Source organism: Lissotriton helveticus, chromosome 12 (genome assembly GCF_964261635.1).
Source record: "Lissotriton helveticus chromosome 12, aLisHel1.1, whole genome shotgun sequence".
In the NCBI taxonomy this organism is placed as follows: Eukaryota; Metazoa; Chordata; class Amphibia; order Caudata; family Salamandridae; genus Lissotriton; species Lissotriton helveticus.
This window is the reverse complement of record NC_136073.1, coordinates 74,934,611-74,958,764: the sequence shown is the minus strand read 5'-3', so window position 1 is coordinate 74,958,764 and position 24,154 is coordinate 74,934,611. Positions and strand designations below refer to the sequence as shown.

Sequence of the window (24,154 nt, the reverse complement as noted above, 5' to 3'; positions counted from 1 at the left end):
CATATTTATTAGATCTTATTCTGAAACAAGTAAAATATAAAAGCCTGATTCATCTTACTGTTGAACAGATCATCCTAAACCTTATAAAAACCCAAGTATTTTCAAGATTACAGAATGAATACTGTTATTGCAAAATGGAAAAAGACACATCTATGGGAAAGATGTAGATTACATTTCTACCTAGTTTTGAGCAATATTAATGCTTTCATGAAAAAGAATTGTAAAGTATTCAAGAAATGAAATTGGGTTTTATAAGAGTACATGTTTATTAAAACATTAATACTTGTTTAGTGATTGATTATCTTTTCGTGTTTAAGATTACAATACATATCAAGAAGAATTTATAGCAGGAAATGAAATTTTTATCATCAACAATAAATTATTTATGCATTTTTTACTATTAATGTTGGTGCTGTGGCTTAGTGGTTAAAGCGCTGGTTTCGTAAACAGGAAATCCTGAGATCAAATTTCAGCAGCACCTAACTCTTTTCTCCATACTCTAGGAATAATTTTCAACAAACAAGTGTTGAATACAATTTACGAATAAACGTCTGGTTCTATGAACTTTAGAATAAATTATCTAAAAATGAAATAAAATACTTGGTATTATGAAAATTTTTGGAGGAATGGATTGACTGAAATAGGGAAAAAAAAGACAAAGAACAAGAAAGAGCTGAATGATCACTCTATTGATGAATTCAACTAATCCATTCTTCAGCAAGATATATTTTAAAATTCTATGAATAGGGTCAACTTTAAATTAGAGATGTGTTTTGAATAAGTGAAGCGTCTTCATCTAAAGTGTTTGAGTAGGGAAGTGTATGAACTTAGAAAAGAATATGAAAGTGAAAAAGCAATATTTTCTTGAATAGGGGTGGGCGGAATTTGCATAATGCGGTAAAAAATCTCCGGGAACACGCAGAAATTCAGCGAACACTCAGAATTGCTTGTTCGCGATGCTTTTTTACTGGTCGCAATCGCTGTTTGCGTGCTAGAGGAAAAATATCTCACGAACACGCATTTGAGAACGGGAACAAGCAAAAAATTTCACTTAGTTGCGGACGCAGGCTTTTGGGCAATTTCTTGATCTCTCTGTAACGCGAAATTACCTAAATTCCGCAAATTCCGTGCACGGAACTAAATTTACAGCCCAGGCCTACTCTTGAACACCATAAAGAAAAGTGTTTCAAATTTAAGAGTCTAAGGGATGCTGTGGCTTAGCTGGTTAAAGGGCCTGTCTAGTAAACAGGAGATCCTGAGTTCAACTCTCAGCAGTGCCTTGCTTTTCTCATTGTTATATAACAAATCATATTCATTAGGTCTTATTCTGAAACAAGTAAAATATAAAAGTCTGATTCATCTTACTGTTGAACAGATCATCTTAAACCTTATAAAAACCCAAGTATGTTCAACCTTATAGCATGAATACTGCTATAGCAAAATGAAAAAAGACATATCTATGAGAAAGATGTAGATTACATTTCTACCTACTTTTGAGCAATATTAATGCATTCATGAAAGAGAATTGTAAAGTATTCAAGAAATGAAATTGGATTTTATAAGAATACATGTTTATTAAAACATATTGATACTTGTTTAGTGATTATCTTTTCGTGTTTAAGATTACAATACATATCAAGAAGAATTTATAGCAGGAAATTAAGTTTTTATCATCAACAATAAATTATTTAAGTATTTTTTACTAACTACGTTGGTGCTGTGGTTTAGTGGTTAAAGTGACTGTCTCGTAAACAGGAAATTCTGAGTTCAAATCTCAGCAGCTCCTAAATGTTTTCTCCATGCTATAGGAATAATTTTCATCAAACAAGTGTTGAATACAATTTACGAATAAATGTCCGGTTCTATGAACTTTAGAATAAGTTATCTGAAGATGAAATAAAATACTTGGTATTATGAACAGTTTTGGAGGAATGCATTCACTGAGATAGGGTAAAAAAAATGACAAAGAACAAGAAAGAGCTGAATGATCACTCTATTGGTGAGTTCAACTAATCCATTCTTCAGCAAGGTATATTTAAAAATTCTATGAATAGGGTAAACTTTAAATTAGAGATGTGTTTTTGAATAAGTGAAACGTCTTCATCTAAAGTTTTTGAGTAGAGAAGTGTGTGAACTTAGAAAAGAATATGAAAGTGAAAAAGCAATATTCTCTTGAATAGGAGTGGGTGGAATTTGCATAATCGCTTTATGCAAATCTCCGCGAAATGGTAACAAATCTCCGCGAACACGCAGAAATTTCGCGAACACTCGGAATTGCTTGTTCGCGATGCTTTTTTACTGGTTGCAATCGCTGTTTGCGTGCTAGGGGAAAAATATCTCACGAACCCGCATTTGATAAGGGCGAACAAGCAAAAAATTTTGCAAAGTTGCGGACGCAGGCTTTTGGGCAATTTGTTGTTCTCTCTGTAACGCGAAATTACCTAAATTCCGCAAATTCCGCGCACAGAACCAAATTTACACCCCAGGCCTACTCTTGAACACCATAAAGAAAAGTGTTTCAAAATTCGGATTCAAGGGGGTGCTGTGGCTTAGCTGGTTAGAGCGTCTGTCTAGTAAACAGGAGATCCTGAATTCAACTCTCAGCAGTGCCTTGCTTTTCTCATTCCTATATAACAAATCATATTCATTAGGTCTTATTCTGAAACAAGTAAAATATAAAAGTCTGATTCATCTTACTGTTGAACAGATCATCTTAAACCTTATAAAAACCCAAGTATGTTCAGCCTTATAGCATAAATACTGTTATAGCAAAATGAAAAAAGATAAATCTATGAGAAAGAGTAGGTTACATTTCTACCTACTTTTGAGCAATATTAATGCATTCATGAAAAAGAATTGTAAAGTATTCAAAAAATGAAATTGGGTTTTATAAGAGTACATGTTTATTAACACATATTAATACTTGTTTAGTGAATGATTATCTTTTCGTGTTTAAGATTACAATACATAGGAAGAATTTATAGCAGGAAATGAAGTTGTTATCATCAACAATAAATTATTTATGCATTTTAACTATTAACATTGGTGCTGTGGCCTAGTGGTTAAAGTGCCTGTCTCGTAAACAGGAAATCCTGATTTCAAATCTCAGCAGCACCTAACTGTTTTCTCCATGCTTTAGGAATAATGTTCATCAAACAAGTGTTGAATACAATTTACGAATAAACGTCTGGTTCTATTAACTTTAGAATAAGTTATCTTGAAATGAAATAAAATACTTGGTAATATCAACATTTTTGGAGGAATGCATTGACTGAAATAGGGAAAAAAATGACAAAGAACAAGAAAGAGCTGAATGATCACTCTATTGGTGAAATCAACTAATCTATTCTTCAGCAAGGTATATTTTAAAATTCTATGAATAGGGTAAACTTTAAATTAGAGATGTGTTTTTGAATAAGTGAAGCGTCTTCATCTAAAGTGTTTGAGTAGAGAAGTGTGTGAACTTAGAAAAGAATATGAAAGTGAAAAAGCAATATTCTCTTGAATAGGGGTGGGAGGAATTTGCATAATCGTTTTTTGCAAATCTCCGCGAAATGGTAACAAATCTCCGCGAACACGCAGAGATTCCGCGAACACTCGGAATTGCTTGTTTGCGATTCTTTTTTACTGGTGGCAATCGCTGTTTGCGTGCTAGGGGAAAAATATCTCACGAACGCGAACAAGCAAAAAATTTCGCAAAGTTGCGGACGCAGGGTTTTGTGCAATTTCTTGTTCCCTCTGTAACGCGAAATTACCTAAATTCCGCAAATTCCGTGCACGGAACCAAATTTACAGCCCAGTCCTACTCTTGAACACCATAGAGAAAAGTGTTTCAAAATTAAGACTCAAGGGGCTGCTGTGGCTTAGCTGGTTAAAGAGCCTGTCTAGTAAACAGGAGATCCTGAGTTCAACTCTCAGCAGTTCCTTGCTTTTCTCATTGTTATATAACAAATCATATTCATTAGGTCTTATTCTGAAACAAGTAAAATATAAAAGCCTGATTCATCTTACTGTTGAACAGATAGTCTTAAACCTTATAAAAACCCAAGTATGTTCAACCTTATAGCATGAATACTGTTATAGCAAAATGAAAAAAGACATATCTATGAGAAAGATGTAGAATACATTTCTACCTACTTTTGAGCAATATTAATGCATTCATGAAAAAGAATTGTAAAGTATTCAAGAAATGAAATTGGGTTTTATAAGAGTACATGTTTATTAAAACAAAATATTACTTGTTTGGTGATTGATTATCTTTTCGTGTTTAAGATTACAATACATATCAAGAAGAATTTATAGCAGGAAATGACATTTTTACCATCAACAATAAATTATTTATGCATTTTTTACTATAAACGTTGGTGCTGTGGCTTAGTGGTTAAAGTGCCTGTCTCGTAAACAGGAAATCCAGAGTTCAAATCTCAGCAGCACCTAACTGTTTTCTCCATGCTTTAGGAATAATTTTATATCAGACAAGTGTTGAATACAATTTACGAATAAACGTCTAGTTCTATGAACTTTAGAATAAATTATCTAAAAATGAAATAAAATACTTGGTATTATGAACATTTTTGGAGGAATGCATTGACTGAAATAGGGAAAAAAATGACAAAGAACAAGAAAGAGCTGAATGATCACTCTATTGGTGAATTCAACTAATCCATTCTTCAGCAAGGTATATTTTACAATTCTATGAATAGGGTCAACTTTAAATTAGAGATGTGTTTTTCAATAAGTGAAGCGTCTTCATCTAAAGTGTTTGAGTAGAGAAGTGTTTGAACTTAGAAAAGAATATGAAAGTGAAAAAGCAATATTCTCTTGAATAAGGGTGGGCGGAATTTGCATAATCGCTTTATGCAAATATCCGTGAAATGGTAACAAATCTCCGCGAACACGCAGAAATTCCGCGAACACTCGGAATTGCTTGTTCACAATGCTTTTTTACTGGTCGCAATCGCTGTTTGCGTGCTAGGGGTAAAATATCTCACAAACACGCATTTGAGAATGCGAACAAGCAAATAATTTCGCAAAATTGCGGACGCAGGCTTTTGGGCAATTTCTTGTTCTCTCTGTAACGCGAAATTACCTAAAATCCGCAAATTCCGTGCACGGAACCAAATTTACAGCCCAGGCCTACTCTTGAACACCATAAAGTAAAGTGTTTCAAAATTAAGATTCAAGGGGGTACTGTGGCTTAGCTGGTTAAAGCGCCTGTCTAGTAAACAGGAGATCCTGAGTTCAACTCTCAGCAGTGCATTGTGTTTCTCATTGTTATATAACAAATCATATTCATTAGGTCTTGTTCTGAAACAACTAAAATTCAAAAGTCTGATTCATCTTACTGTTGAACAGATCATCTTAAACCTTATAAACACCCAAGTATGTTCAGCCTTATAGCATAAATAATGTTATAGCAAAATGAAAAAAGATAAATCTATGAGAAAGAGTAGATTACATTTCTACCTACTTTTGAGCAATAATAATGCATTCATGAAAAAGAATTGTAAAGTATTCAAGATTCGGTTTTATAAGAGTACATGTTTATTAAAACATATTATTACTTGTTTAGTGATTGATTATCTTTTCGTGTTTAAGATTACAATACATATCAAGAAGAATTTATAGCAGGAAATGACATTTTTATCATCAACAATAAATTATTTATGCATTTTTTACTATTAACGTTGGTGCTGTGGCTTAGTGGCTAAAGCGCCTGTCTCGTAAACAGGAAATCCTGAGCTCAAATCTCAGCAGCACCTAACTGTTTCCGCCATGCTTTAGGAATAATTTTCATCAAACAAGTGTTGAATACAATTTACGAATAAACGTCTAGTTCTATGAACTTTAGAATAAATTATCTAAAAATGAAATAAAAAACTTGGTATTATGAACATTTTTGGAGGAATGCATTGACTGAAATAGGGAACAAAATGACAAAGAACACGAAAGAGCTGAATGATCACTCTATTGGTGAATTCAACTAATCCATTCTTCAGCAAGGTATATTTTAGTGGAGAAGCGTGGCTCAGTGGTTAGAGGCGGCAGACCTGGAAGCTGAGATCGGCTGTGGACCAGGGTTCAATTCCCCGCCTCGGCGGGTCTCGGGCTCAAAATTCCACAGACTCAACAATTCTCGCTCCAGTGCCTACTCGACTCACGGGGTCACACTCTGCAACTCTGGGCAATAGCGTGCTTAATCTCCACTACGGCCCCTCGCGGCGGGATGCCTGGCTTTCATCTTGTGGATACCCTGCCGGGGTATCTCACAGGGGAATACCAGGATGGGTTCCCTAAGCAAGCGCCTTGATACCTTCGGGTGATACGTGCGCTATATAAGTCGCAATACATACATACATACATTTTACAATTCTATGAATAGGGTAAACTTTAAATTAGAGATGTGTTTTTGAATAAGTGAAGCGTCTTCATCTAAAGTGTTTGAGTAGAGAAGTGTTTGAACTTAGAAAAGAATATGAAAGTGAAAAAGCAATATTCTCTTGAATAAGGGTGGGCAGAATTTGCATAATCGCTTTATGCAAATATCCGTGAAATGGTAACAAATCTCTGTGAACACGCAGAAATTCCACGAACACTCGGAATTGCTTGTTTGCGATGCTTTTTTACTGGTCGCAATCGCTGTTTGCATGCTAGGGGAAAAATATCTCACGAACACGCATTTGAGAAGGACGAACAAGCAAAAAATTTCGCAAAGTTGCGGACGCAGGCTTTTGGGCAATTTCTTGTTCTCTCTGTAACGCGAAATTACCTAAATTCCGCAAATTCCGCGCACGGAACCAAATTTACACCCCAGGCCTACTCTTGAACACCATAAAGAAAAGTGTTTCAAAATTCGGATTCAAGGGGGTGCTGTGGCTTAGCTGGTTAGAGCGTCTGTCTAGTAAACAGGAGATCCTGAGTTCAACTCTCAGCAGTGCCTTGCTTTTCTCATTCCTATATAACAAATCATATTCATTAGGTCTTATTCTGAAACAAGTAAAATATAAAAGTCTGATTCATCTTACTGTTGAACAGATCATCTTAAACCTTATAAAAACCCAAGTATGTTCAGCCTTATAGCATAAATACTGTTATAGCAAAATGAAAAAAGATAAATCTATGAGAAAGAGTAGGTTACATTTCTACCTACTTTTGAGCAATATTAATGCATTCATGAAAAAGAATTGTAAAGTATTCAAAAAATGAAATTGGGTTTTATAAGAGTACATGTTTATTAACACATATTAATACTTGTTTAGTGAATGATTATCTTTTCGTGTTTAAGATTACAATACATAGGAAGAATTTATAACAGGAAATGAAGTTGTTATCATCAACAATAAATTATTTATGCATTTTTAACTATTAACATTGGTGCTGTGGCCTAGTGGTTAAAGTGCCTGTCTCGTAAACAGGAAATCCTGATTTCAAATCTCAGCAGCACCTAACTGTTTTCTCCATGCTTTAGGAATAATTTTCATCAAACAAGTGTTGAATACAATTTACGAATAAACGTCTGGTTCTATTAACTTTAGAATAAGTTATCTTGAAATGAAATAAAATACTTGGTAATATCAACATTTTTGGAGGAATGCATTGACTGAAATAGGGAAAAAAATGACAAAGAACAAGAAAGAGCTGAATGATCACTCTATTGGTGAAATCAACTAATCTATTCTTCAGCAAGGTATATTTTAAAATTCTATGAATAGGGTAAACTTTAAATTAGAGATGTGTTTTTGAATAAGTGAAGCGTCTTCATCTAAAGTGTTTGAGTAGAGAAGTGTGTGAACTTAGAAAAGAATATGAAAGTGAAAAAGCAATATTCTCTTGAATAGGGGTGGGAGGAATTTGCATAATCGTTTTTTGCAAATCTCCGCGAAATGGTAACAAATCTCCGCGAACACGCAGAGATTCCGCGAACACTCGGAATTGCTTGTTTGCGATTCTTTTTTACTGGTGGCAATCGCTGTTTGCGTGCTAGGGGAAAAATATCTCATGAACGCGAACAAGCAAAAAATTTCGCAAAGTTGCGGACGCAGGGTTTTGTGCAATTTCTTGTTCCCTCTGTAACGCGAAATTACCTAAATTCCGCAAATTCCGTGCACGGAACCAAATTTACAGCCCAGTCCTACTCTTGAACACCATAGAGAAAAGTGTTTCAAAATTAAGACTCAAGGGGCTGCTGTGGCTTAGCTGGTTAAAGAGCCTGTCTAGTAAACAGGAGATCCTGAGTTCAACTCTCAGCAGTTCCTTGCTTTTCTCATTGTTATATAACAAATCATATTCATTAGGTCTTATTCTGAAACAAGTAAAATATAAAAGCCTGATTCATCTTACTGTTGAACAGATAGTCTTAAACCTTATAAAAACCCAAGTATGTTCAACCTTATAGCATGAATACTGTTATAGCAAAATGAAAAAAGACATATCTATGAGAAAGATGTAGAATACATTTCTACCTACTTTTGAGCAATATTAATGCATTCATGAAAAAGAATTGTAAAGTATTCAAGAAATGAAATTGGGTTTTATAAGAGTACATGTTTATTAAAACAAAATATTACTTGTTTGGTGATTGATTATCTTTTCGTGTTTAAGATTACAATACATATCAAGAAGAATTTATAGCAGGAAATGACATTTTTACCATCAACAATAAATTATTTATGCATTTTTTACTATAAACGTTGGTGCTGTGGCTTAGTGGTTAAAGTGCCTGTCTCGTAAACAGGAAATCCAGAGTTCAAATCTCAGCAGCACCTAACTGTTTTCTCCATGCTTTAGGAATAATTTTATATCAGACAAGTGTTGAATACAATTTACGAATAAACGTCTAGTTCTATGAACTTTAGAATAAATTATCTAAAAATGAAATAAAATACTTGGTATTATGAACATTTTTGGAGGAATGCATTGACTGAAATAGGGAAAAAAATGACAAAGAACAAGAAAGAGCTGAATGATCACTCTATTGGTGAATTCAACTAATCCATTCTTCAGCAAGGTATATTTTACAATTCTATGAATAGGGTCAACTTTAAATTAGAGATGTGTTTTTCAATAAGTGAAGCGTCTTCATCTAAAGTGTTTGAGTAGAGAAGTGTTTGAACTTAGAAAAGAATATGAAAGTGAAAAAGCAATATTCTCTTGAATAAGGGTGGGCGGAATTTGCATAATCGCTTTATGCAAATATCCGTGAAATGGTAACAAATCTCCGCGAACACGCAGAAATTCCGCGAACACTCGGAATTGCTTGTTCACAATGCTTTTTTACTGGTCGCAATCGCTGTTTGCGTGCTAGGGGTAAAATATCTCACAAACACGCATTTGAGAATGCGAACAAGCAAATAATTTCGCAAAATTGCGGACGCAGGCTTTTGGGCAATTTCTTGTTCTCTCTGTAACGCGAAATTACCTAAAATCCGCAAATTCCGTGCACGGAACCAAATTTACAGCCCAGGCCTACTCTTGAACACCATAAAGTAAAGTGTTTCAAAATTAAGATTCAAGGGGGTACTGTGGCTTAGCTGGTTAAAGCGCCTGTCTAGTAAACAGGAGATCCTGAGTTCAACTCTCAGCAGTGCATTGTGTTTCTCATTGTTATATAACAAATCATATTCATTAGGTCTTGTTCTGAAACAACTAAAATTCAAAAGTCTGATTCATCTTACTGTTGAACAGATCATCTTAAACCTTATAAACACCCAAGTATGTTCAGCCTTATAGCATAAATAATGTTATAGCAAAATGAAAAAAGATAAATCTATGAGAAAGAGTAGATTACATTTCTACCTACTTTTGAGCAATAATAATGCATTCATGAAAAAGAATTGTAAAGTATTCAAGATTCGGTTTTATAAGAGTACATGTTTATTAAAACATATTATTACTTGTTTAGTGATTGATTATCTTTTCGTGTTTAAGATTACAATACATATCAAGAAGAATTTATAGCAGGAAATGACATTTTTATCATCAACAATAAATTATTTATGCATTTTTTACTATTAACGTTGGTGCTGTGGCTTAGTGGCTAAAGCGCCTGTCTCGTAAACAGGAAATCCTGAGCTCAAATCTCAGCAGCACCTAACTGTTTCCGCCATGCTTTAGGAATAATTTTCATCAAACAAGTGTTGAATACAATTTACGAATAAACGTCTAGTTCTATGAACTTTAGAATAAATTATCTAAAAATGAAATAAAAAACTTGGTATTATGAACATTTTTGGAGGAATGCATTGACTGAAATAGGGAACAAAATGACAAAGAACACGAAAGAGCTGAATGATCACTCTATTGGTGAATTCAACTAATCCATTCTTCAGCAAGGTATATTTTAGTGGAGAAGCGTGGCTCAGTGGTTAGAGGCGGCAGACCTGGAAGCTGAGATCGGCTGTGGACCAGGGTTCAATTCCCCGCCTCGGCGGGTCTCAGGCTCAAAATTCCACAGACTCAACAATTCTCGCTCCGGTGCCTACTCAACTCACGGGGTCACACTCTGCAACTCTGGGCAATAGCTTGCTTAATCTCCACTACGGCCCCTCGCGGCGGGATGCCTGGCTTTCATCTTGTGGATACCCTGCCGGGGTATCTCACAGGGGAATACCAGGATGGGTTCCCTAAACAAGCGCCTTGATACCTTCGGGTGATACGTGCGCTATATAAGTCGCAATACATACATACATACATTTTACAATTCTATGAATAGGGTAAACTTTAAATTAGAGATGTGTTTTTGAATAAGTGAAGCGTCTTCATCTAAAGTGTTTGAGTAGAGAAGTGTTTGAACTTAGAAAAGAATATGAAAGTGAAAAAGCAATATTCTCTTGAATAAGGGTGGGCAGAATTTGCATAATCGCTTTATGCAAATATCCGTGAAATGGTAACAAATCTCTGTGAACACGCAGAAATTCCACGAACACTCGGAATTGCTTGTTTGCGATGCTTTTTTACTGGTCGCAATCGCTGTTTGCATGCTAGGGGAAAAATATCTCACGAACACGCATTTGAGAAGGACGAACAAGCAAAAAATTTCGCAAAGTTGCGGACGCAGGCTTTTGGGCAATTTCTTGTTCTCTCTGTAACGCGAAATTACCTAAATTCCGCAAATTCCGCGCACGGAACCAAATTTACACCCCAGGCCTAGTCTTGAACACCATAAAGAAAAGTGTTTCAAAATTAAGATTCATGGGGGTGCTGTGGCTTAGCTGGTTAGAGCGCCTGTCTAGTAAACAGGAGATCCTGAGTTCAACTCTCAGCAGTGCCTTGCTTTCCTCATTCTTATATAACAAATCATGTTCATTAGGTCTTATTCTGAAACAAGTAAAATATAAAAGTCTGATTCATCTTACTGTTGTACAGATCATCTTAAACCTTATAAAAACCCAAGTATGTTCAGCCTTATAGCATAAATACTGTTATAGCAAAATGAAAAAAGAAAAATCTATGAGAAAGAGTAGGTTACATTTCTACCTACTTTTGAGCAATATTAATGCATTCATGAAAAAGAATTGTAAAGTATTCAAGAAATGAAATTGGGTTTTATAAGAGTACATGTTTATTAAAACATATTAATACTTGTTTAGTGAATGATTATCTTTTCGTGTTTAAGATTACAATACATAGGAAGAATTTATAGCAGGAAATGAAGTTGTTATCATCAACAATAAATTATTTATGCATTTTTAACTATTAACATTGGTGCTGTGGCCTAGTGGTTAAACGCCTGTCTCGTAAACAGGAAATCCTGATTTCAAATCTCAGCAGCACCTAACTGTTTTCTCCATGCTTTAGGAATAATTTCATCAAACAAGTGTTGAATACAATTTACGAATAAACGTCTGGTTCTATTAACTTTAGAATAAGTTATCTTGAAATGAAATAAAATACTTGGTATTATCAACATTTTTGGAGGAATGCATTGACTGAAATAGGGAAAAAAATGACAAAGAACAAGAAAGAGCTGAATGATCACTCTATTGGTGAATTCAACTAATCCATTCTTCAGCAAGGTATATTTTAAAATTCTATGAATAGGGTAAACTTTAAATTAGAGATGTGTTTTTGAATAAGTGAAGCGTCTTCATCTAAAGTGTTTGAGTAGAGAAGTGTGTGAACTTAGAAAAGAATATGAAAGTGAAAAAGCAATATTCTCTTGAATAGGGGTGGGAGGAATTTGCATAATCGTTTTTTGCAAATCTCCGCGAAATGGTACCAAATCTCCGCGAACACGCAGAAATTCTGCGAACACTCGGAATTGCTTGTTTGCGATGCTTTTTTACTGGTGGCAATCGCTGTTTGCGAGCTAGGGGAAAAATATCTCACGAACGCGAACAAGCAAAAAATTTCGCAATGTTGCGGACGCAGGCTTTTGTGCAATTTCTTGTTCCCTCTGTAACGCGAAATTACCTAAATTCCGCAAATGTCGTGCACGGAACCAAATTTACAGCCCATTCCTACTCTTGAACACCATACAGAAAAGTGTTTCAAAATTAAGATTCAAGGGTGTGCTGTGGCTTAGCTGGTTAGAGCGCCTGTCTAGTAAACAGGAGATCCTGATTTCAACTCTCAGCAGTGCCTTGCTTTTCTCATTCTTATATAACAAATCATATTCATTAGGTCTTATTCTGAAACAAGTAAAATATAAAAGTCTGATTCATCTTACTGTTGAACAGATCATCTTAAACCTTATAAAAACCCAAGTATGTTCAGCCTTATAGCATAAATACTGTTATAGCAAAATGAAAAAAGAAAAATCTATGAGAAAGAGTAGGTTACATTTCTACCTACTTTTGAGCAATATTAATGCATTCATGAAAAAGAATTGTAAAGTATTCAAGAAATGACATTGGGTTTTATAAGAGTACATGTTTATTAAAACATATTAATACTTGTTTAGTGAATGATTATCTTTTCGTGTTTAAGATTACAATACATAGGAAGAATTTATAGCAGGAAATGAAGTTGTTATCATCAACAATAAATTATTTATGCATTTTTTACTATAAACGTTGGTGCTGTGGCTTATTGGTTAAAGCGCCTGTCTCGTAAACAGGAAATCCTGAGTTCAAATCTCAGCAGCACCTAACTGTTTTCTCCATGCTTTAGGAATCATTTTCATCAAACAAGTGTTGAATACAATTTACGAATAAACGTCTAGTTCTATGAACTTTAGAATAAATTATCTAAAAATGAAATAAAATACTTGGTATTATGAACATTTTTGGAGGAATGCATTGACTGAAATAGGGAAAAAAATGACAAAGAACAAGAAAGAGCTGAATGATCACTCTATTGGTGAATTCAACTAATCCATTCTTCAGCAAGGTATATTTTACAATTCTATGAATAGGGTAAACTTTAAATTAGAGAAGTGTTTTTCAATAAGCGCAGCGTCTTCATCTAAAGTGTTTGAGTAGAGAAGTGTTTGAACTTAGAAAAGAATATGAAAGTGAAAAAGCAATATTCTCTTGAATAAGAGTGGGCGGAATTTGCATAATCGCTTTATGCAAATATCCGTGAAATGGTAACAAATCTCCGCGAACACGCAGAAATTCCGCGAACACTCGGAATTGCTTGTTCACGATGCTTTTTTACTGGTCGCAATCGCTGTTTGCGTGCTAGGGGTAAAATATCTCACAAACACGCATTTGAGAACACGAACAAGCAAAACATTTCGCAAAATTGCGGACGCAGGCTTTCGGGCAATTTCTTGTTCTCTCTGTAACGCGATATTACCTAAAATCCGCAAATTCCGTGCACGGAACCAAATTTACAGCCCAGGCCTACTCTTGAACACCATAAAGAAAAGGGTTTCAAAATTAAGATACAAGGGGGTACTGTGGCTTAGCTGGTTAAAGCGCCTGCCTAGTAAACAGGAGATCCTGAGTTCAACTCTCAGCAGTGCCTTGCTTTTCTCATTGTTATATAACAAATCATATTCATTAGGTCTTATTCTGAAACAACTAAAATTTAAAAGTCTGATTCATCTTACTGTTGAACAGATCATCTTAAACCTTATAAACACCCAAGTATGTTCAGCCTTATAGCATAAATACTGTTATAGCAAAATGAAAAAAGACAAATCTATGAGAAAGAGTAGATTACATTTCTACCTACTTTTGGGCAATATTAATGCATTCATGAAAAAGAATTGTAAAGTATTCAAGAAATGAAATTGGGTTTTATAAGAGTACATGTTTATTAAAACATATTATTACTTGTTTAGTGATTGATTATCTTTTCGTGTTTAAGATTACAATACATATCAAGAAGAATTTATAGCAGGAAATGACATTTTTATCATCAACAATAAATTATTTATGCTTTTTTTACTATTAACGTTGGTGCTGTGGCTTAGTGGCTAAAGTACCTGTCTCGTAATCAGGAAATCCTGAGTTCAAATCTCAGCAACACCTAACTGTTTTCTCCATGCTTTAGGAATAATTTTCATCAAACAAGTGTTGAATACAATTTATGAATAAACGTCTAGTTCTATGAACTTTAGAATAAATTATCTAAAAATGAAATAAAATACTTGGTATTATGAACTTTTTTGGAGGAATGCATTGACTGAAATAGGGAACAAAATGACAAAGAACAAGAAAGAGCTGAATGATCACTCTATTGGTGAATTAAACTAATCCATTCTTCAGCAAGGTATATTTTAAAATTCTATGAATAGGGTAAACTTTAAATTAGAGATGTGTTTTTGAATAAGTGAAGGGTCTTCATCTAAAGTGTTTGAGTAGAGAAGTGTGTGAACTTAGAAAAGAATATGAAAGTGAAAAAGCAATATTCTCTTGAATAGGGGTGAGCGGAATTTGCATATTCGTTTATTTCAATTCTACGCGAAATGGTAACAAATCTCCGCGAACACGCAGAAATTCCGCGAACACTCGGAATTGCTTGTTTGCGATGCTTTTTTACTGGTCGCAATCGCTGTTTGCATGCTAGAGGAAAAATATCTCACGAACACGCATTTGAGAAGGGCGAACAAGCAAAAAATTTTGCAAAGTTGCGGACGCAGGCTTTTGGGCAATTTCTTGTTCTCTCTGTAACGCGAAATTACCTAAATTCCGCAAATTCCGCGCACAGAACCAAATTTACACCCCAGGCCTACTCTTGAACACCATAAAGAAAAGTGTTTCAAAATTAAGATTCATGGGGGTGCTGTGGCTTAGCTGGTTAGAGCACCTGTCTAGTAAACAGGAGATCCTGAGTTCAACTCTCAGCAGTGCCTTGCTTTTCTCATTCTTATATAACAAATCATATTCATTAGGTCTTATTCTGAAACAAGTAAAATATAAAAGCCTGATTCATCTTACTGTTGAACAGATCATCCTAAACCTTATAAAAACCCAAGTGTTTTCAAGATTACAAAATGAATACTGTTATTGCAAAATGGAAAAAGGCACATCTATGGGAAAGATGTAGATTACATTTCTACCTAGTTTTGAGCAATATTAATGCTTTCATGAAAAAGAATTGTAAAGTATTCAAGAAATGAAATTGGGTTTTATAAAAGTACATGTTTATTAAAACATTAATACTTGTTTAGTGATTGATTATCTTTTCGTGTTTAAGATTACAATACATATCAAGAAGAATTTATAGCAGGAAATGAAATTTTTATCATCAACAATAAATTATTTATGCATTTTTTACTATTAATGTTGGTGCTGTGGCTTAGTGGTTAAAGCACTGGGCTCGTAAACAGGAAATCCTGAGTTCAAATTAATGCTGCACCTAACTCTTTTCTCCATGCTTTAGGAATAATTTTCAACAAACAAGTGTTGAATACAATTTACGAATAAACGTCTGGTTCTATGAACTTTAGAATAAGTTATGTTAAAATGAAATAAAATACTTGATATTATGAAAATTTTTGGAGGAATGGATTGACTGAAATAGGGAAAAAAAGACAAAGAACAAGAAAGAGCTGAATGATCACTCTATTGATGAATTCAACTAATCCATTCTTCAGCAAGGTATATTTTAAAATTCTATGAATAGGGTCAACTTTAAATTAGAGATGTTTGAGTTTGAGTTTAAAATTACTTGTAGAGCGCACGTCTACCAGCGGTTTCTTGGCGCTACAACTAACAGGATCCGGGGCTAAAAGCATGGGAGAACTGGAGGAGTGTTATTCAAAGGACTTCGTAAACAAAAAAGTCTTGAGGTGTTTACGGAATTGTGGGTACAAGGTGATGGTACGAAGTTCAAGGGGAAGGGAGTTCCAGAGGGTCGGAGCAAGGGTGGAAAATTTAGAGCCTCCCCAATTCTTTCTCCGGTAGCGTGGGATGGTGAGGAGGGACTGGGAGGACGAGCGTAGTTCCCTGGTGGGAACGTATGGAACAATCTCAGAAGAGATGAACGCTGGTGCCAGGCCAAGTCGGGCCAGAAAGGTGATGGAGGCGAGCTTGAATTGGACCCTGGCTCGCACGGGGAGCCAGTGTAAGGATTTCAGAAGAGGGGTGGAGTGGTGGAATTTTGGGAGTTTGAAGGCCAGGCGGGCCGCCTGGTTTTGTATCTGCTGTAGGCGTCGCAAGCTGTATGCAGGGATACCGGCATATAGAGCGTTGCCGTAATCCAGGCGGGACACCACCATGGCCAGAATGATGAGTTTGAGAGCAGAAAAAGTGAAGAAGCGAGACACCCTGCGTATAGTGCGCAGTGAAAGGAAAGAAGAAGATACCACAGAGCTAACCTGGGAGTGAAGGGTGAGTTGAGAGTTGAGTTTTATGCCTAAAGTTTTGACAGAGGAAGAGGGTACGGGAGAGGGGCCAAGAGAAGGGGGCCAGAAGAGAGAGGACAAGGGGCTGGATGAACCACCCGTCAACACCAGCTCGGTCTTGTCGGGGTTAAGTTTGAGGTGATTGTGGCTCATCCAGTCCCTGATATGGAGCATGACAGATTGAAAGTTTAGAACAGAAGAGGGGGAAGAGGATAGATTGAAAACAAGCTGGAGGTCATCCGCATAATTAAATACGGCTACCTCCATCTGTTGGAGAGAAAAAATAAGAGGGGCGACATACAGATTAAACAAGAGGGGGGAGAGGGAAGAGCCTTGGGGAACCCCGCACTGAACTTTCCGGACGTCCGCTGTAAAATCATGAGATGTGTTTTGAATAAGTGAAGCGTCTTCATCTAAAGTGTTTGAGTAGGGAAGTGTATGAACTTAGAAAAGAATATGAAAGTGAAAAAGCAATATTTTCTTGAATAGGGGTGGGCGGGATTTGCATAATGCGGTAAAAAATTTCCGGGAACACGCAGAAATTCAGCGAACACTCAGAATTGCTTGTTCGCGATGCTTTTTTACTGGTCGCAATCGCTGTTTGCGTGCTAGGCGAAAAAATCTCACGAACACGCATTTGAGAACGGGAACAAGCAAAAAATTTCACTTAGTTGCGGACGCAGGCTTTTGGGCAATTTCTTGTTCTCTCTGTAACGCGAAATTACCTAAATTTCGCAAATTCTGTGCACGGAACTAAATTTACAGGCCAGGCCTACTCTTGAACACCATAAAGAAAAGTGTTTCAAATTTAAGATTCTAGGGGGTGCTGTGGCTTAGCTGGTTAAAGGGCCTGTCTAGTAAACAGGTGATCCAGAGTTCAACTCTCAGCAGTGCCTTGCTTTTCTCCTTGTTATATAACAAATCATATTCATTAGGTCTTATTCTGAAACAAGTAAAATATAAAAGTCTGATTCATCTTACTGTTGAACAGATCATCTTAAACCTTATAAAAACCCAAGTATGTTCAACCTTATAGCATGAATACTGTTATAGCAAAATGAAAAAAGACATATCTATGAGAAAGATGTAGATTACATTTCTACCTACTTTTGAGCAATATTAATGCATTCATGAAAGAGAATTGTAAAGTATTCAAGAAATGAAATTGGGTTTTATAAGAGTACATGTTTATTAAAACATATTAATACTTGTTTAGTGATTATCTTTTCGTGTTTAAGATTACAATACATATCAAGAAGAATTTATAGCAGGAAATTAAGTTTTTATCATCAACAATACATTATTTAAGTATTTTTTACTAACAACGTTGGTGCTGTGGGTTAGTGGTTAAAGTGCCTGTCTCGTAAACAGGAAATTCCAAGTTCAAATCTCAGCAGCACCTAAATGTTTTCTCCATGCTTTCGGAATAGTTTTCATCATATAAGTGTTGAATACAATTTACGAATAAATGTCCGGTTCTATGAACTTTAGAATAAGTTATCTTAAGATGAAATAAAATACTTGGTATTATGAACATTTTTGGAGGGATGCATTGACTGAGATAGGGAGAAAAATGACAAAGAACAAGAAAGAGCTGAATGATCACTCTATTGGTGAGTTCAACTAATCCATTCTTCAGCAAGGTATATTTAAAAATTCTATGAATAGGGTAAACTTTAAATTAGAGATCTGTTTTTGAATAAGTGAAACGTCTTCATCTAAAGTTTTTGAGTAGATAAGTGTGTGAACTTAGAAAAGAATATGAAATCATATTCATTAGGTCTTATTCTGAAACAAGTAAAATATAAAAGCCTGATTCATCTTACTGTTGAACAGATAATCTTAAACCTTATAAAAACCCAACTATGTTCAACCTTATAGCATGACTACTGTTATAGCAAAATGAAAAAAGACATATCTATGAGAGAGATGTAGATTAAATTTCTACCTACTTTTGAGCAATATTAATGCACTCATGAACAAGAATTGTAAAGTATTCAAGAAATTAAATTGGGTTTTATAAGTGTACATGTTTATTAAAACATTATTACTTGTTTAGTGATTGATTATCTTTTCGTGTTTAAGATTACAATACATACCAAGAAGAATTTATAGCAGGAAATGAAATTTTTATCATCAACAATAAATTATTTATACATTTTTTGCTATTAATGTTGGTGCTGTGGCTTAGTGGTTAAAGCACTGGTCTCGTAAACAGGCAATCCTGAGTTCAAATCTCAGCAGCACCTAACTGTATTCCCCAAGCTTTAGGAATAATTTTCATCAAACAAGTGTTGAATACAATTTATGAATAAACGTCTGGTTCTATGAACTTTAAAATAAGTTATCTTAAAATGAAATAAAATACTTGGTATTATGAACATTTTTGGAGGAATGCATTGACTGAATTAGGGAAAGAAAATGACAAAGAACAAGATAGAGCTGAATGATCACTCTATTGTTGAATTCAACTAATCTATTCTTCAGCAAGGTATATTTTAAAATTCTATGAATAGGGTAAATTTTAAATTAGAGAGGTGTTTTTGAATAAGTGAAGCGTCTTCATTTAAAGTTTTAGAGTAGAGAATTGTGTGAACTTAGAAAAGAATATGAACGTGAAAAGGCAATATTCTCTTGAACACCATAAAGAAAAGTGTTTCAAAATTAAGACTCATGGGGGTGCTGTGGCTTAGCTGGTTAAAGTGCCTGTCTAGTATACAGTAGATCCTGAGTTCAACTCTCAGCAGCGCCTTGCTTTCTCACTGTTATATGACAAATCATTTTTATTAGGTCTAATTCTGAAACAATTAAATAATAGTCTGATTCATCTTACTGTTGAACAGATCATCTTAAACCTTATAAAAACCCAAGTATTTTTAAGATTACAGATAAATACTGTTATTGCAAAATGAAAAAAGACATATCTATGAGAAAGACGTAGATTACATTTCTACCTACTTTTGAGCAATATTAATGCATTCATGAAAAAGAATTGTAAAGTATTCAAGAAATGAAATTAGGTTTTATAATAGTACATGTTTATTAAAACATATTAATACTTGTTTAGTGATTGATTATCTTTTCGTGTTTAAGATTACAATACATATCAAGAAGAATTTATAGCAGGAAATTACATTTTTATCATCAACAATAAATTATTTATGCATTTTTTACTATTAACGTTGGTACTGTGGCTTAGTGGTTAAAGCGCCTGTCTCGTAAACAGGAAATCCTGAGTTCAAATCTCAGCAGCACCTAACTGTTTTGTCCATGCTTTAGGACTCATTTTCATCAAACAAGTGTTGAATACAATTTACGAATAAACGTCTAGTTCTATGAACTTTAGAATAAGTTATCTTAAAATGAAATAAAATACTTGGTATTATGAACATTTTTGGAGGAATGCATTGACTGAGATAGGGAAAAAAAAATGACAAAGAACAAGAAAGAGCTCAATGATCACTCTATTGGTGAAATCAAATAATCCATTCTTCAGCAAGGTATATTTAAAAATTCTATGAATAGGGTAAACTTTAAATTAGAGATGTGTTTTTGAATAAGTGAAGCGTCATCATCTAAAGTGTTTGAATGGAGAAGTGTGTGAACTTAGAAAAGAATATGAAATCATTTTCATTAGGTCTTATTCTGAAACAATTAAAATATAAAAGTCTGATTCATCTTACTGTTGAGCAGATCATCTTAAACCTTATAAAAACCCAAGTATGTTCAACCTTATAGCATGAATACTGCTATAGAAAAATGAAAAAAGACATATCTATGAGAAAGATGTAGATTACATTTCTACCTACTTTTGAGCAATATTAATGCATTCACGAAAAAGAATTGTAAAGTATTCAAGAAATGAAATTGGGTTTTATAAGAGTAAATGTTTATTAAAACATATTGTTTAGTGATTGATTATCTTTTCGTGTTTAAGGTTACAATACATATCAAGAAGAATTTATAGCAGGAAATGGAGTTTTTATCATCAACAATAAATTATTTATGCATTTTTTACTATTCACGTTGCTGTTGTGGCTTAGTGGTAAAGTGCCTGGCTTGTAAACAGGAAATCCTGAGTTCAAATCTCAGCAACACCTAACTGCTTTCTCCATGCTTTAGGAATAATTTTCATCAAACAAGTGTTGAATACAATTTACGAATAAATGTCTGGTTCTATGAACTTTAGAATAAATTATCTTAAAATGAAATAAAATAATTGGTATTTTGAACATTTTTGGAGGAATGCATTGACTGAAATAGGGGAAAAAATAACAAAGAACAAGAAAGAGCTGAATGATCACTCTATTGGTGAATTCAACTAATCCATTCTTCAGCAAGGTATATTTTAAAATTCTATGAATAGGATAAGCTTTAAATTAGAGATGTGTTTTTGAATAAGTGAAGCGTCTTCATCTAAAGTGTTTGAGTAGAGAAGTGTGTGAACTTAGAAAAGAATATGAAAGTGAAAAAGCAATATTCTCTTGAATAGGAGTGGGCGGAATTTGCATAATCGCTTTATGCAAATCTCCGCAAAATGGTAACAAATCTCCGCGAACACGCAGAAATTTCGCGAACACTAAGAATTGCTTGTTCGCGATGCTTTTTTACTGGTTGCAATCGCTGTTTGCGTGCTAGGGGAAAAATATCTCACGAACACGCATTTGAGAAGGGCGAACAAGCAAAAAATTTCGCAAAGTTGCGGACGCAGGCTTTTGGGCAATTTCTTGTTCTCTCTATAACGCGAAATTACCTAAATTCCGCAAATTCCGCGCACGGAACCAAATTTACACCCCAGGCCTACTCTTGAACACCATAAAGAAAAGTGTTTCAAAATTAAGATTCAAGGGGGTGCTGTGGCTTAGCTGGTTAGAGCGCCTGTCTAGTAAACAGGAGATCCTGAGTTCAACTCTCAGCAGTGCCTTGCTTTTCTCATTCTTATATAACAAATCATATTCATTAGGTCTTATTCTGAAACAAGTAAATTATAAAAGTCTGATTCATCTTACTGTTGAACAGATCATCTTAAACCTTATAAAAACCCAAGTATGTTCAGCCTTATAGCATAAATACTGTTATAGCAAAATGAAAAAAGAAAAATCTATGAGAAAGAGTAGGTTACACTTCTACCTACTTTTGAGCAATATTAATGCATTCATGAAAACGAATTATAAAGTATTCAAGAAATGAAATTGGGTTTTATAAGAGTACATGTTTATTAAAAAATATTATTACTTGTTTAGTGATTGATTATCTTTTTGTGTTTAAGATTACAATACATATCAGGAAGAATTTATAGCAGGAAATGAAGTTGTTATCATCAACAATAAATTATTAATGCATTTTTAACTATAAACATTGGTGTTGTGGCTTAGTGGTTAAAGCGCCTGTCTCGTAAGGAGGAAATCCAGAGTTCAAATCTCAGCAGCACCTAACTGTTTTCTCCATGCTTTAGGAATAATTTTCATCAAACAAGTGTTGAATACAATTTACGAATAAACATCTGGTTCTATGAACTTTAGAATAAGTTATCTTAAAATGAAATAAAATACTTGGTATTATGAACATTTTTGGAGGAATGCATTGACTGAAATAGGGAAAAAAATGACAAAAGAACAAGAAAGAGCTGGATGATCAATCTATTGGTGAATTCAACTAATCCATTCTTCAGCAAGGTATATTTTACAATTCTATGAATCAGGTAAACTTTAAATTAGAGATGTGTTTTTCAATAAGTGAAGCGTCTTCATCTAAAGTGTTTGAGTAGAGAAGTGTTTGAACTTAGAAAAGAATATGAAAGTGAAAAAGCAATATTCTCTTGAATAAGGGTGGGCGGAATTTGCATAATCGCTTTATGCAAATATCCGTGAAATGGTAACAAATCTCCGCGAACACGCAGAAATTCCGCTAACACTCGGAATTGCTTGTTCACGATACTTTTTTACTGGTCGCAATCGCTGTTTGCGTGCTAGGGGTAAAATATCCCACAAAGACGCATTTGAGAACGCGAACAAGCAAAAAATTTCGCAAAATTGCGGACGCAGGCTTTTGGGCAATTTCTTGTTCTCTCTGTAACGCGAAATTACCTAAAATCCGCAAATTCCGTGCACGGAACCAAATTTACAGCCTAGGCCTACTCTTGAACACCATAAAGAAAAGTGTTTCAAAATTAAGATTCAAGGGGGTACTGTGGCTTAGCTGGTTAAAGCGCCTGTCTAGTAAACAGGAGATCCTGAGTTCAACCCTCAGCAGTACCTTGCTTTTCTCATTGTTATATAACAAATCATATTCAGTAGGTCTTATTCTGAAACAACTAAAATTTAAAAGGCTGATTCATCTTACTGTTGAACAGATCATCTTAAACCTTATAAACACCCAAGTATGTTCAGCCTTATAGCATAAATAATGTTATAGCAAAATGAAAAAAAACAAATCTATAAGAAAGATGTAGAATACATTTCTACCTACTTTTGAGCAATATTAATGCATTCATGAAAAAGAATTGTAAAGTATTCAAGAAACGAAATTGGGTTTTATAAGAGTGCATGTTTATTAAAACATATTATTACTTGTTTAGTGATTGATTATCTTTTCGTGTTTAAGATGACAATACATATCAAGAAGAATTTATAGCAGGAAATGATATTTTTATCATCAACAATAAATTATTTATGCATTTTTTGCTGTTAACGTTGGTGCTGTGGCTTAGTGGTTATAGCACCTGTCTCGTAAACAGGAAATCCTGAGTTCAAATCTCAGCAGCACCTAACTGTTTTCTCCATGCTTTAGGAATAATTTTCATCAAACAAGTGTTGAATACAATTTACAAATAAACGTCTAGTTCTATGAACTTTAGAATAAATTATCTAAAATTGAAATAAAATACTTGGTATTATGAACATTTTTGGAGGAATGCATTGACTGAAATAGGGAACAAAATGACAATGAACAAGAAAGAGCTGAATGATCACTCTATTGGTGAATTCAACTAATCCACTCTTCAGCAAGGTATATTTTAAAATTCTATGAATAGGGTAAACTTTAAATTAGAGATGTGTTTTTGAATAAGTGAAGCGGCTTCATGTAAAGTGTTTGAGTAGAGAAGTGTGTGAACTTAGAAAAGAATATGAAAGTGAAAAAGCAATATTCTCTTGAATAGTGGTCGGCGGAATTTGCATAATCGCTTTATGCAAATCTCCGCGAAATGGTAACAAATCTTCGCGAACACGCAGAAATTCCGCGAACACTCGGAATTGCTTGTTTGCGATGCTTTTTTACTGGTCGCAATCGCTGCTTGCGTGCTAGGGGAAACATATCTCACGAACACGCATTTGAGAACGCGAACAAGCAAAAAATTTCGCAAAGTTGCGGACGCGGGCTTTTGGGCAATTTCTTGTTCTCTCTGTAACGCGAAAT

At 34.5% G+C, this 24,154-nt stretch overlaps 1 protein-coding gene and 17 non-coding genes across 23 annotated transcripts in view; 17 read left to right on the top strand and 1 right to left on the bottom strand.

Moving 5' to 3' along the window:
* LOC144798677 (T-complex protein 1 subunit theta-like) overlaps nucleotides 1-24,154 on the bottom strand; it is a 338,982-nt gene that overhangs the window by 90,454 nt on the left and 224,374 nt on the right. The gene's annotated exons all lie outside the window — the stretch shown is intronic.
* Nucleotides 4,364-4,436, top strand: TRNAT-CGU (transfer RNA threonine (anticodon CGU)). The gene has a single exon. It is a non-coding gene; the product is annotated as a tRNA-Thr (tRNA).
* TRNAT-AGU (transfer RNA threonine (anticodon AGU)) lies at nucleotides 5,187-5,260 on the top strand. The gene has a single exon. It is a non-coding gene; the product is annotated as a tRNA-Thr (tRNA).
* TRNAT-CGU (transfer RNA threonine (anticodon CGU)) lies at nucleotides 5,690-5,762 on the top strand. The gene has a single exon. It is a non-coding gene; the product is annotated as a tRNA-Thr (tRNA).
* TRNAT-AGU (transfer RNA threonine (anticodon AGU)) lies at nucleotides 6,867-6,940 on the top strand. The gene has a single exon. It is a non-coding gene; the product is annotated as a tRNA-Thr (tRNA).
* TRNAT-CGU (transfer RNA threonine (anticodon CGU)) lies at nucleotides 8,693-8,765 on the top strand. The gene has a single exon. It is a non-coding gene; the product is annotated as a tRNA-Thr (tRNA).
* On the top strand, nucleotides 9,516-9,589 carry TRNAT-AGU (transfer RNA threonine (anticodon AGU)). The gene has a single exon. It is a non-coding gene; the product is annotated as a tRNA-Thr (tRNA).
* TRNAT-CGU (transfer RNA threonine (anticodon CGU)) lies at nucleotides 10,019-10,091 on the top strand. The gene has a single exon. It is a non-coding gene; the product is annotated as a tRNA-Thr (tRNA).
* On the top strand, nucleotides 11,196-11,269 carry TRNAT-AGU (transfer RNA threonine (anticodon AGU)). Its single transcript has one exon. It is a non-coding gene; the product is annotated as a tRNA-Thr (tRNA).
* Nucleotides 13,016-13,088, top strand: TRNAT-CGU (transfer RNA threonine (anticodon CGU)). The gene has a single exon. It is a non-coding gene; the product is annotated as a tRNA-Thr (tRNA).
* On the top strand, nucleotides 13,838-13,911 carry TRNAT-AGU (transfer RNA threonine (anticodon AGU)). The gene has a single exon. It is a non-coding gene; the product is annotated as a tRNA-Thr (tRNA).
* TRNAT-CGU (transfer RNA threonine (anticodon CGU)) lies at nucleotides 14,348-14,420 on the top strand. Its single transcript has one exon. It is a non-coding gene; the product is annotated as a tRNA-Thr (tRNA).
* TRNAT-AGU (transfer RNA threonine (anticodon AGU)) lies at nucleotides 15,171-15,244 on the top strand. Its single transcript has one exon. It is a non-coding gene; the product is annotated as a tRNA-Thr (tRNA).
* On the top strand, nucleotides 18,915-18,987 carry TRNAT-CGU (transfer RNA threonine (anticodon CGU)). Its single transcript has one exon. It is a non-coding gene; the product is annotated as a tRNA-Thr (tRNA).
* TRNAT-CGU (transfer RNA threonine (anticodon CGU)) lies at nucleotides 19,923-19,995 on the top strand. The gene has a single exon. It is a non-coding gene; the product is annotated as a tRNA-Thr (tRNA).
* TRNAT-AGU (transfer RNA threonine (anticodon AGU)) lies at nucleotides 21,589-21,662 on the top strand. The gene has a single exon. It is a non-coding gene; the product is annotated as a tRNA-Thr (tRNA).
* On the top strand, nucleotides 22,922-22,995 carry TRNAT-AGU (transfer RNA threonine (anticodon AGU)). The gene has a single exon. It is a non-coding gene; the product is annotated as a tRNA-Thr (tRNA).
* Nucleotides 23,433-23,505, top strand: TRNAT-CGU (transfer RNA threonine (anticodon CGU)). The gene has a single exon. It is a non-coding gene; the product is annotated as a tRNA-Thr (tRNA).